Source organism: Arvicola amphibius, chromosome 2 (assembly GCF_903992535.2).
Source record: "Arvicola amphibius chromosome 2, mArvAmp1.2, whole genome shotgun sequence".
NCBI classification, from domain to species: domain Eukaryota; kingdom Metazoa; phylum Chordata; class Mammalia; order Rodentia; family Cricetidae; genus Arvicola; species Arvicola amphibius.
This window is the reverse complement of record NC_052048.2, coordinates 45737985-45750885: the sequence shown is the minus strand read 5'-3', so window position 1 is coordinate 45750885 and position 12901 is coordinate 45737985. Positions and strand designations below refer to the sequence as shown.

Sequence of the window (12901 nt, the reverse complement as noted above, 5' to 3'; positions counted from 1 at the left end):
ACTGTAATCAGAGAAAGTGTCAGAAAAATAAATGAAGGGTGCAAGAGGAAATCATTTCTTACTCATCTACATAGGGACTGATGAAATGGTTCAGCAGGTATAGGAATGAATTTGCTGTCATATGTGATGCAGTTGAGTTTGATACCTGGAATACACACAGTGGAAGGAGAAAACTGGTTCCTATTAGCTGTCCTCTCACATCAATTCACACTTGGTAGCATGCATGTCCGTTTACTTGCTTCTCTTGACAAAAATGAAAACCATATGCAAGGGTATCATATATCTACTTGCAGTACATATTGACTGTGTTAGACAATCCAGATGACTTTAAGATCCAGCATCTCCCTTCCCAAACTTAAACATATTAGTAAAGGCAAACCAAAGTGTACTTTCATACAGCTGTAAAGATCATTGTGAACAACGTGTGTCAGAGGGAGACAGAGCAGGGGCTGAGATGTAAATAAGTACATGAGGGAATCTGGGGGTTTAGTTAGATACTCTGTAGACCTATGGTATTTACTTAGAAATTGTGACTAAACAAGTCATTTAGGTTGAATTCAAATTTTAGCTACTGACCCAGTTCTTGCTACAGGCTGGCTTGAAGAGGATTCTGAAATCCTGAATCTTGAGAATCATGGATTCTCTTTCCCTTACTAAAGTTGTAAATCTGAAAAAAAATTCTTAAAGTACCCCCAAACTTTCATAATTCATAAAATCTAATTGGAAATATGGAATTAATAATCTCACAGTCGCCACACAATTTAACTGATGCAATTTGAGAGTCCTCTTGTCAGCAATTCCTTAAAAAATAATGCTGCGATAGAATTTGTTTCCCAAAAGTTTAAATTACACAAAAGTCAGTTAATCACCCCAAAAAGGTTTATTTTTTATTTCTCTTATTACTATAATTTTGTCACATTAAAGACACCCAAATAATACTAAGAAAGAAGTCAACTCATATTAAAGTAGTGGTTATTGCCTTAGCTAGATTTTTCTGAAGTGTATGTATGTGCCCCTATACGCCTTACTACATTATTTTTATCATTGTGGCTGATATCTTATGATATAAACGAGGTCCAGAATGAAAGAAATTTGTTGAAGACAGACTCATAAATAATTTTTCAAATACTACTTTTTCAACTCAACCCTTGTCAAGAGAGCAAAGTAAATATTACCCAAAAGAGTGATGATGGCTACAAGTGTAATATTCTTGACCCTGGTTTAAAGAAAATGAAGCCATGATTCAAGAGTCACACAAATGCTCTGCTTTCACAAGGGTGAGTAAGTGGTACACCAAGATCTGACCCAGATTTCTCTTCTTTTGCTGCTTTCATTTGCTAAATAAACAAGGAAGTAGATAAAATTTACATTTAACTTCTGATATAGTAAATAATGTTAATAATTAGCAGCACACTTCTTTGCAATCAACACAAATATCTTGTTTAAGTAATGCTATAAAATTATACACAGGGAACTCAGTTTCTTTTGTGACTCAGTGAAGACATACAGGCTGTGGCGGTTCTTTCCTGTAGAGGTGGAAGAAAGGCTGTGGTTTTTATGGCTTCCTGTGAATCCTATGGCAAACTAAGGTCTTAGATCATCCCATCTTGACTTGATTGTTTTCACTCAAATTTTTTCACAGAGTGTTGGTCTGTGAGAAAAGTAGATTCTCCCTCTTCTCCTTCTAGCAGAAATCAAGGGGACATGGAAGTCTGTGCTGAGAAAGGAAAGCATAAAATGAGAATCTTCTCTGTTCTCTGAGACTGTTGACCCAGGATACTAAATCTTCTCGGAGAAAATCAAGGTTGCTTAATGCTGCTCTTCTCGGATGGAGACGGATGGCTCACCATCCATGAATAACTCGGGTAAAGCTATCTTGTTTGGCGGATTATATATGAACTTTGCCATGGAATATACACATATATAATTAGCCTACCTTCTTATCAATGTAGTCCTCTTGTTAAGTGGTATTATTCCCAACCTTCTGCTTTGTTCCATTTCAGGTCCTTATGCTCTCTACGCTATCTCCTTGTCCTAGGTGAAGAAACACACTCACCTCTCTGTGCTTCCTGGAGCAGTGGGATTAAAAACACCTGCTTCTTAGATAGAAGCCCAGTACCCCAGTGTCTGGAGTATCCTCATTTGTGTTTACTGTCTAAGATTAACAGTTAGCAATGACCCCTTCCCTTTGAAAATGTTCCTGTTTGCAGAATAAATTATATTATAACTTTAATCATATATTCTATCTCACTATAATTGATGTCTTACTTTTCTACACTGAAAGCTCTTGATGCTTCTTATTCATTTCAGTGTCAGTCACTCATGCCAGCAAAGAATAAAGATGTGACAAATTAGTAGACAACATGAAGTACCTTCCCTCCAAGAGGTTGATGGGAACATCAACCACTAATCAATTAGCAACTAGTTCCTTAAGGTGTCAGAATCACAGACATTAAACAAAATTCCCTTGTGTTCTTCAAAGGCAGACAGGGGTTGGTTTGGAGTTAAACGTGTAGGAGGTAAATGGTTCTCTGAGATCTTAGTAGCAAGGAGAGGGCAAATTAATTGAAGTTCACTGAGTTCTTGCCTATCTGAGTGAGAGCTTTGAGGGAGGGATTCTTAAATTGCTGGGTGACAATGAGAGGAGGGGAGGGAGGAGAGGAGGGAAGGAAGAAGGGAGTGAAAGGGGGGGAAAGGAGAGGGAGAGGGAGAGATCTTCTGTGCTCTTAGGTACAGGGAAATATAGAAGGCTTGAAAATGCTGGGGAGCAGCTCTTGGTCTTTCTCAACAGTATAAAGGGAAAAGACTCCATGGAGATCAGAAAGGAGCTAAGAAATATGAGAAAATAAAGAAGAGTCAGACATAGAAACTTTTTGGCCAAGATCTTAAGCCAAGGGGAAATGCAGCCTGACCTACTATCTGGATAATGATGACTTTCATTGGCACAGCATGATCAGAGGCTACAGCCTCTAGAAATGACTCTTACTCCAACATAACTATCCTGGTTTGACAAATATTTAGATTCTGCTTGTACGTATTCTCATGCAGTTATATGACATGACCACATGGAAACATTTTCTTGGGCTTTTAAACTAGTTGGTACTAATCACAAAGATAAAATAAAATGAATAAGAAATATATAGAATAAATAAATAAATAAATAAATAAGAAATTATATAGATTTTATTTAACATATAGTTTCTATGAGTGCAATTGACTCTTTATGGTGTCCAGTCCTAGGAGCACTATCAAATGAACATAATCATAATTATATAAACAGTATTCATTATAAGCAAAAATTACATTTCTCTTTCCACTAAATAGTCCCTGAATCCCAAAAGCACACTACCCACCTGATCACAATAATCATTCCTTTCTGCCCCCAAACCACTAGCTTCTCAAGGGATGTAATGTTCATGGAATCATGCAGTATATAAAGTCCACCAAATTTTAAGGACAGGTTTTATGTACAAAAAGATGAATTACAAATTGTCTAAAATGATTTTTCAAAACTACCAAGATTGTGGTTACTCATATTTGGAATATATCTTTACTATTTCTTTCTCTAAAGAGCATTTTTATATCTATAGTGTTAAATGCTGCATAGACTAGCTGGACTAATTTTGATGTATTTAATTAGGAGTAATGGGGTCATTCTTGGACTTTCCTTTCAGTTGGGGCTATTTCAATGAAATATTAAAAGCAATAGTATTCACATGAATGATCTAATTTTTAAAAATAAGTGGCCAATGCATTTTAAGTACCATTAAGTGGTAGAGAAAAGAAGCTACATATTATCTCAAATATGCTAACTGGTTATTTCTTCTTAAGCCACATCTCTTCATATTCTCAGTGTTTGTTTTTAATTTTACTTTGCTTACGGGAGACAAAAGATCTAATTTAATTTATCTCTCTTAAAATATGATTTTAGGGGAATAAATAAATGGTAGGACAGTAAAACAGTAAAACCTGGTAACATATTTTTGGAATATTTAGAAGGGAGGTCTAGAGAGATTGTTCAGCAATTAAGAGCACTGCCTGCTCTGTCAGAGATCCTGAGTTCAATTCCCAGCAACCACATGGTGGCTTACAGCTATCAGTAATGAGTTCTGCTGCCCTCTTGAGACCTGGTCAGTTGTTCTCATCAACTTAGACCATGAAACCCAATATGGACAAGTTTAACAGAGCCACCATATTTGGATGCCCAGGCATGCCTTAGCATTGCCAAGGCATACATTTCCAAATTTCAGAAGGTGGAGAGCATTTCTTTTACTCAGACAACTGCTTCTTGTGGCTTTGTGCAGTAGTGGAAGACAGAAGAAATAAGACTTTACTCAATGCAGAATGCTTGTAATTTTGAGACTTTGAATAGTTTGTACAGGGCAGATTAAGCCAACCTTTCTTTGATAATTCAAGTATGAGATGAGGTTACGAACACAGGAATCTCTACTTATAACCTGAGTGTCTATGAGTCTCAAAGTATAATGTGTAGCCTCTTTTGCATAACTATAGGTCTCTTCACAGTTATGTATACTGTCCCAACTTAAGTGTCAAATCTACGTTTATAAAGATGCAATATTTTCCTCTGGTCTTTCATAAGTTCCAATTTCATACTGATATAATCCATCCATTTTATGACATTTTTTTTTCTTTTTAGTTTTTCAAGACAGAGTTTCTCTGTGGCTTTTGGAGCCTGTCCTGGAACTAGCTCTTGTAGACAAGGCTAGTCTTGAACTCACAGAGATCCGTCTGCCTCTGCCTCCCGAGTGCTGGGATTAAAGGCATGTGACACCACCGCCCAGCCATTTTATGACATTTTATCTTGCCTAATTATCTATATGTCTATTGTCTACTTAGCTACCTATTCTGCCAATAATATATTTGTCTATCGTCATCTAATCTATTCATGATATCTCTGTAATCTTTCTCTAATATACTTCTATCCACTTATCTACCTATCATTCTAGCTATGTATTAATACCTATCTATTACTCTATCTACATATCTATTAGCTTTATGTCATCTAGCCCTCTGTCTACCATCTGTCTGTCCCTGCATAATATCTATCATTTACTTTATATCCATCCATTTGTATCTAATCTATTTATCTATCCCTATCATTCTATCTCTTTTTAATCTTTGTACACATGCATCTATCTATCTATCTATCTATCTATCTGTCTGTCTGTCTGTCTGTCTGTCTGTCTGTCTGTCTGTCCGTCTGTCCGTCCACTCGTCTCTCTATCTATCCATCCTTTCATCCATCCATCAAATTATACAGATGGCTTTGTAACAAGCACTTGAAATTTAACAAGTCTCAAATTGAACTCTGCACATTCCTCCCAACTCTGCATTTTCTGTAAGTTTCCCTGTAACATTGACTCCATCTACCATGACCACTGATGCCTGAAACACAAATCTACAACTCCTCCCTGCTATCTATTTCTTCCTCTAATCACACATCCAACGAAGCACTGTCAAGTTAAGCCTTTAGCAACTCTTCCAGTCTTCTCTGTACCTGCACTGCTATTTGTGTAGCTATGGCCATACTACTTTCTCCCTCGGAATCACGGATTACTGATAACTGACTCTTGTCTTCAGTCCTCCATCTCTTGCAGTCTTCCGGCAGCACTGTTGGTCTCCTTTTACATAAGTCTGACCGTTTAATCCTGCCACTCTGCTTTATTCTGTTGCTTCCCAGTGATCTGGGGAAGCATAAATTATTCATGTTCCAGTGATACAAATGAAATTACTGCCCTTCGGCAAATAGTTGAAGGGAGCTGCCTGAAGGGACCATTTAAGGAGCAGAGCATAGACCCTTATGAACTCTATGGTCATATTAAACTTCGTATTACTATTATGTAGATCTCAGAACAGAGAGAAATTAAGTTATTATTTATAAATTACTAAGTCTAATGCATTCTGTTAGAGCAGGTAGAACAGATTCAAACAATACCCACCCCTGACTACACTGCATCTTTGCATGCTGCTCCTTCCAGTTGGAAGATTCTTCGCTAGCAAACCCCTCATGTCTTTTAAGTCTTGCTATAGATGTTCTATAAATTTGATCCACAATGTGGATGATCCACGAGGTGCACTCTTCTCAGGGAATCTCTGAATAGCCTGCATTTGCCAATTAGAGTTTTGATGTAACTGCTCTATCATTTGTTTGGTAACAGAAAAGTAACAAAGAATAGCAAGTAATTTTCTGATACAAAGCAAGTATCTTATGGCTGACATGTATCCAGAACTCAAAATGTTTTCAAATGTATAAACACAACTTGATCTTAAAAGCCCAGGAATTGCTAGGTAGTTGTAGCACATGACTCTAAACCTAGCACTTTGGAGGCAAAGGCAGTAGTATTTCTCAGTTTGAGGCCAGCCAGATCTGCATACTGAGTTCTAAAACAACCAGTGTTATACAGAGAAACCATGTGTCAAAAGTCAAAGTGTTTCTCATGTTAGAAAGCATAAATTGTTGATGTGGGATTCTTCTCTGTATGCGGTGAATGCCATTGGTTAAAAAAGAAACTATCAGACTCTCACTATTTGCTGATGATAAGATAGTTTACATAAGCGACCCCAAAAATTCTACCAAGGAACTTCTACAACTCATAATCACTTTCAGTAATGGAGCAAGATACAAGATTAACTAAAAAAATCATAGCCCTCCTGTACACAGATAATAAATGGGCTGAGAAAGAAATCAGAGAAACATCACCCTTCACAATAGCCACAAATAGCATAAAATATCTCAGAGTAAGTCTAACCAAACAAGTGGAAGAATTGTATGACAAGAACTTTAAATCTTTGAAGAAAGAAATTGAAGAAGACCCCAGAAAATGGAAAGAGAAAATTGAAGAAGACACCAGAAAATGGAATGATCTCCCATACTCTTGGGTAAGTAGAATTGGCAATCTTACCAAAAGCAATCTACAGATTCAATGCATTGCCCATCAAAATCTCAGCAAAATTCTTCACAGAACGGTACTCAACTTTATACGGAAAAGCAAAAAACCAAGAATAGCAAAAACAATCCTGTACAATAAAAGAACTTCTGGAGACATAATAATCTATGACTCCAAACTACTACAGAGCTAAAGTACTGAAATCAGCCTGGTATTGGCATAAAAATAGACAGGAGGATCAACTGAACCGAATTGAAGACCTGGATATTAATCCACATACCTTCAAACACCTGATTTTTGACAAAGAAGCAAAACAAATCAAATGGAAAAAAGAAAGCATATTTAACAAATTGTGCTAGCATAAGAGTATATCAACATGTAGATGAATGAAAATAGATCCATATCTATTGCCATGCACAAAACTCAAGTCCAAATGGATCAAAGACATCAACATAAAGCTAGCCACACTGGACCTCATAGAAGAAAAAGTGGGAAGTGCACTTGAACACATCGGCACAGGAGACCACTTCCTAAATATAACCCGAGTAGCACAGACACTGAGAGAAACAATTAGTAAATGGGACCTCCTGAAACTAAAAAGCTTCTGTAAAGTAAAGGACATGGGCAACAAGACAAAAAGTCAATCTACAGAATGGGAAAAGATCTTCACTAACCCCACATCAGAAAGAGGACTGATCGCCAAAGTATACAAAGAACTCAAGAAATTGGTCATCAAAAGAACAAATAATCCAATACAAAAATGGAGTACAAACCTAAAAAGAAAACTGTCAACACAGGAATCTAAAATGGCTGAAAGACACTTAAGGAAATTCTCAACATCCTCAGTCATCAGAGAAATGTAAATCAAAACTCTGAGATTCCATCTTACACCTGTAAGAATGGTCAAGATTAAAAACCCTGATGACAACTTATGCTGGAGAGGTGTGGTGATTTCTCAGAAAATTAGGAAACAATCTTTCTCAAGACCCAGTAATACCACTTTTGGGTATATATCCAAAGAATGCTCAATTGTGCCACAAGGACATGTGCTCAACTATGTTCATAGCAGCATCGTTTGTCATAACCAGAACTTGGAAACAACTTATATGCCCTTCAAACAAAGAATAGATAAGGAAAATGTGGTACACATAATTTACACAATGGAGTACTACACAGCAGAAAAAAATAAAAACATCTTGAATTTTGCAGGCAAATGGATGGAGCTACAAAACATCATTTTGAATGAGGTAACCCAGACCCAGAAAGACAATTATCACATGACCTCACACATAAATGGTTTTTACACGTAAAAACAAAGAAAACCAACTCACAAATCACAGTCCCAGAGAACCTAGACAAGAATGAAGACCCTAAGAGAGACATACATATATCTAATCTACATGGGAAGTAGAAAAACACAAGATCTCCTGCGTAAATTGAGAGCATGGGGACCTTGGAAGAGGGTTGAAGGGGAGGGGAGAGGCAGGAAGGGGAGCAGATAAATATGTAGAGCTCAATAAAAGTCAATAAGAAAACATAAAGAAACTGTCTTGGGCCTATGCAGGGAATAGAGATAGGTGGGGAAAGCTAAACTGGATGCTGAGAGAAAGGAGGAGTAAGGGAGAAGCTATGTAGTCCTGCTAGAGATGGACGCCGGATCTTTAGCCAGTAAGCCACAGTAATGTGGTGATACAGAGATTAAGGGAGATGGTTTAAATTAATATATAAGAGCTAGCCAATAAGAAGCTAGAGCTAATGTACTAAGCAGTGATTTAAATAATATAGTTTTTGTGTGATTATTTCAGGTCTGAACTGCCAGGCAGCCTGGAAACAAATAAGCAGCCTCCTTACAACAAGCTGTCACTTCAAAATGACTTATTATTTATGGGGTCTCACAAACTTTGATTCAATTTTCAAGTTTGATTAATAATTCTAAAGCTAGTACTTCGCTGATATATGAAATCTGACAAACTGGGTATATAGAATTATGTAAATATATTGTATGATTTTTAGTCATATTCATCATCCCATATAATTAATAAAAGTCCTAATCTTATATTTAAAAAATCTAATTTAGGCTTTAAGTGACACTTTAATTATAGATTATTTGCTTAATAGAAATTTATTTGCTGGCTGAGATGTGCTTAGTGATACAGATCTTGACTATCATGGATGATTCAGTCTCCAGTTTCTATTTATGGTACCTCAAAGTAAGTAACTAAACAAGTAAATATTAGGTAAGAGTTTTTTGCTGCCAGTAGCTTGCCTTCATGGGGAACTGACATTTGCTTTCTCTAGACTCTGACAGAGCAGTTACCATTGATCTCTTTCTCCTGAAAAGCAGACTCTATAATTGTCATGGAACATGATCCCGTATAATAACTATACCTTAATACATCTAACCTATCCAGCTTCTTTGGCTGTAATTGTAAGCAAAGAAATTTATGATTGGTTAGGTGAAAGAGAAGTACCAGATGGGACTTCTGGGAAGTCCTTTAAAAAGGAGTGATGTACCCATATTTATACCTTCTTCCTGCTCTTCCTAGAGCTGTCACTCAGCAGATGATGCTGAAATAAGCAACAAACCAAGTGCCTGTGTCTCCATGGAGTCAGCCTAGACTGGAATGACTTTAGAAATGACTTTAGAAAGTCCAACCATGCAGTGAAAACTCAACCAACACATGGAGAAATAGAACCTTCTTCAGTTATAATTTGTTTTAAAATTGCACATGTAATACAAACGCACTCTTACTATTCAACATATCTACAAGCATAAGGGGTGTGATAAATGATTATATCACTGGAAGTTTATAAGGCACACGGGTAGTGCCTATTGCAATAGGTAAGGAAACAAAAGTTGAGAGGAGTCACATAACTGACTCCATGACATCAAACTAGCAAGCAGGCAAGTTGTAAATTTCTGTTTTCATTCCAAACTTACACTCTTTCCAGACCATCATTGTACAATGTGCAGGGTAAATCTCTCCTTAGGTGCCTGTGGCTAAATCTCTTAATCTTTTTAATCCCCATTTACAATTAAGATTATAGACCTCTGACTAGGATATATTCTGCTGTGAGGACAAGTGGGCTTACTATTGTGCAAAGAACTAAAGCCCTTGAAAAAAAATCACTCTATAACTCATGTGCGTAGCCAAAAGATTTAGTTAGTTACATAGGAGGCCTTGAATTATATAGTTATATTGGAGATCTTAAGGTCAAAACCAAGTATTGTGACCACAAACTGTACTTGTTTAAGCCTGTTTACAAAATCCAATTCCAAGTCAGTTAATCACGTTCTCTTTCTGCTTAACCTGTGTGGTTGGCTTGTTTTGCACAAACCCACTTTGGAGTTCACATTATTCATCTGCATTTGTGTCTTAATAAAGATGTCTCCTATTATATAAAGGAACAATTACAGCTTGTGCGATTTTATGGTCTCTTATGACAATACCTCCAGACCTGTAAACCAAGAGCTGTTCATTTGCAGCAAAGTTCTGTTGTAGTTTAAGAAAAGGAAATCCATGGACCATGGCAGAAATTTTACTGCTTGTTCAGTGTCCTCTCATTTCCCAAAGTAATGTTTGTAATTCTGTGAATGAAAAAGCCTGAGACCATCCCCAAGATGCTAGACTCCTGTACAAAAGCTGACACTGAAAAAATCCCAGCAGTTCTGCTCTTGGGTCTGATTCCTCATTAGCTAAAAGCATATTTAGAAGCAGATCAGCTGGGTAGAGCTCTCTATGAGTTTTCCTATCTATGCCACAATCTATTACTACAAATGTAAGTCCCCAACCTAAAAAACCAACATAGGCCTCATTGACTAAAATGGAGGTAAGGTGGTGACAGGGTTACATTCCTACTGAAGACCCTAGAATCATTTGGGCTTACCCAGACTGTCAGGGGTGGAAACCTATTCCCTAGCATGATGATGACAGGGTCTCTGTATGTTGCACGTTCCAGTCTTCAAAGCATCAACCCACTGCAAGGTCCATTTCTGCTTTGGCTCTTACCTGCTTCCTTGATGATCATATCTCACTAGCCATCATTTTGTCTTTCCTTTCTTTTTATTTAATTCAAAATAAATTTGAATTTATTTTGTTTTGTTGCTTCTACCGAAGTTAATTATATAGGTCCATCTATTTTAAAATTGACAAATCAGCACTGGCAACATGGTTCAGTGAGTTAGCTGACTGCCACCACTCTTGACAGTATTTCAGTCACCAGAATTTACAAGATGTCACAGGACCAGAGAGGCTGGCTCTCTCTCTCTCTCTCTCTCTCTCTCTCTCTCTCTCTCTCTCTCTCTCTCTCTCTCTCTCTCTCTCTCTCTCCTCTTTCTCCTTACCTCCTTTCCTCCCTCCCTCCTTCCTTTCCTCCCTCCCTCTCTCTCTCCCTCCTTCCCTCCCTCCCTGCCTTCCTCTCTCTCTTTCTGTTTTTCCTTTCAGACATCCACATATACTCACACACAAGTAAATGAATAAAAAAAAATCTTGACAAACTGGCAACTTGAATTTCTTATTTAATTTCATTTTTTCAGTTATGTAGGTAACTCTATCCTTCAACATTACAGGATCTAGAACCAACTGGACGACAGGTCTTTGAGGGAGCTTCTAGGTTGGGTTGAGGTGGGAAGAGCCACTCTAAATGTGAACAGTACTACTCCATGGATGGGATCCTGGAGCTGTTGAAGAGGAGCAAAGAAACTGAGAAGTCTTTCCATTTCCTGACTGGGAACACAATGTGAGCAGCTGCTGCAGCCACTACGCTGTCCTCTTTTTGATGGACTACACACTCAAACCTCAAACCATAAATCAAAATAAACCCCTCTTTTTTTAAGTTGCTTTTTGTCAGATCAGCCACAAGAGATGTAACTAATACACAAGTTAACACAACAAAGCCACGGGATTGCAGGGCAAGAGCATGAGCCCTGTGTGCCTACTGCTCAGCTATCACAAGCTCTGCAGGTAGTTTCTGGCAAGAAGCAAGCATTTTGTCAGTAGCAATAGTAGAAACTATACACGCTAAATCTCTGGCAGGTATTGATCAGCATGCTTTATGAATATTCATGCATTTCATCTCCATAACAAGCTTCTCGACATGAGGCAATAACTGTTAACCATCATCCCCCTAACAAATAAATAAGACACAGGGATGTGAGGATACTTAAATAGAGCCAGGAAAATGCAGAGTAAAGACACAAACCCAGACAAAGCAGGTGTAGACTCCAAGTATTTAATTAAGCTTCCTTCTATCCCTTCATTCCAACGTTATAATGAGAAAATGAAGAAAGCATTTGCTTAATTTAAATTCAGGAACAGCTAAATTATCCCAAAGTAGAAGAAAACAGTATGTTCATTTCCCTTGAACAGGTCATTTTTACCATCTTCTCTTATCTTGGGATGTAGTCTCACATATGGGCCCTGCATTCCTTAATCCTTCTGGCTGAGTATCCCCAGAGGCCCACAGAAGACTGTCCTTGCCAAAGCAAAGCATTTTATAAAGAGAAAAGTTTGAAAGCTCAATTAATGGGAGATGGGGAGAGAAAAGTGAAGAGAGGAGGATGGGGAGACCCTGGAAGAATGGGATGGCTGGTATGGAGGAAGGGTGCATAAGGGAGCAGGGAAGAAGGTATCTTAATTAAGGGAGCCATTTTAGGGTTGGCAAGAGACTTGACTCTAGAGGGGTTCCCAGGTATCCATGGAGATGTCCACAGCTAGTTCCTTAGGCAACTGAGGAGAGGGAGCCTGAAATGGCCCTTTCCTATAGCCATACTGATGGATATCTTGCATATCACCATAGAAGCTTCATCTGGCGCTGGATGGAGATAGAGACAGAGACCCACATTGGAGTGCTGGACTGAGATCCCAAGGCCCAAATGAAGAGCTGAAGGAGGGAGAACATGAGCAAGGAAGTCAGGACTGCGAGGGGTGTGCCAACCCACTGAGACGGTGGGGATCTAGTGGGAGCTCACCAAGGCCAGCTCGACTGGGACT

At 38.0% G+C, this 12901-nt stretch overlaps 1 protein-coding gene across 1 annotated transcript in view; it reads right to left on the bottom strand.

The window, feature by feature from the left end:
• Cntn3 (contactin 3) overlaps window positions 1-12901 on the bottom strand; it is a 313843-nt gene that overhangs the window by 87747 nt on the left and 213195 nt on the right. The window lies entirely within an intron of this gene.